The sequence below is a fragment of the Brassica oleracea genome, chromosome C7 (assembly GCF_000695525.1).
Source record: "Brassica oleracea var. oleracea cultivar TO1000 chromosome C7, BOL, whole genome shotgun sequence".
Classification (NCBI taxonomy): Eukaryota; Viridiplantae; Streptophyta; class Magnoliopsida; order Brassicales; family Brassicaceae; genus Brassica; species Brassica oleracea.
The window spans coordinates 3,612,316-3,612,835 of NC_027754.1; positions in this window are offsets into that span (position 1 = coordinate 3,612,316).

Sequence of the window (520 nt, forward strand, 5' to 3'; positions counted from 1 at the left end):
TAAAAAATTTAAATTATTTTTAAGATCTAATCCTTGAGAAGACTTTCTCTGGAAGACTTATTGAAGACTCCTGGAAGACTTATGGAAGACTCCTGGAAGACTTTGATTTAGGCGGAAAACCTAAATTCTTCTGAAATTGAGGCGGAAACCATAAATTCTACTAAAATTTAAGCGGGATGTGTCTGAAGACTTCTTTTTAAGTCTTCTGTGAGTCTTCAAGACCTTAAAATCAATTAACTATGCAAAAAAATTTTTCTTAAATTTAAAAAAAAAACATAGAAAGTGTTTAAATCAAGTTATTAAATAGTTACTAAACATATATGGGTCAATTTGAAAAAGAAAAAAAATGAAGGTAAGATTTCATAATTTAACCCTAAAGATACATACAATACTATAACATATGTTACCAAACCCTAAACCAATGACTCATGAGCCAATATACATTCACTCATCTAAGTTGAAAATAATTTAATTTCAGATGAACTAAATTTACATCATTGAGAAATGTTTATTACATGAC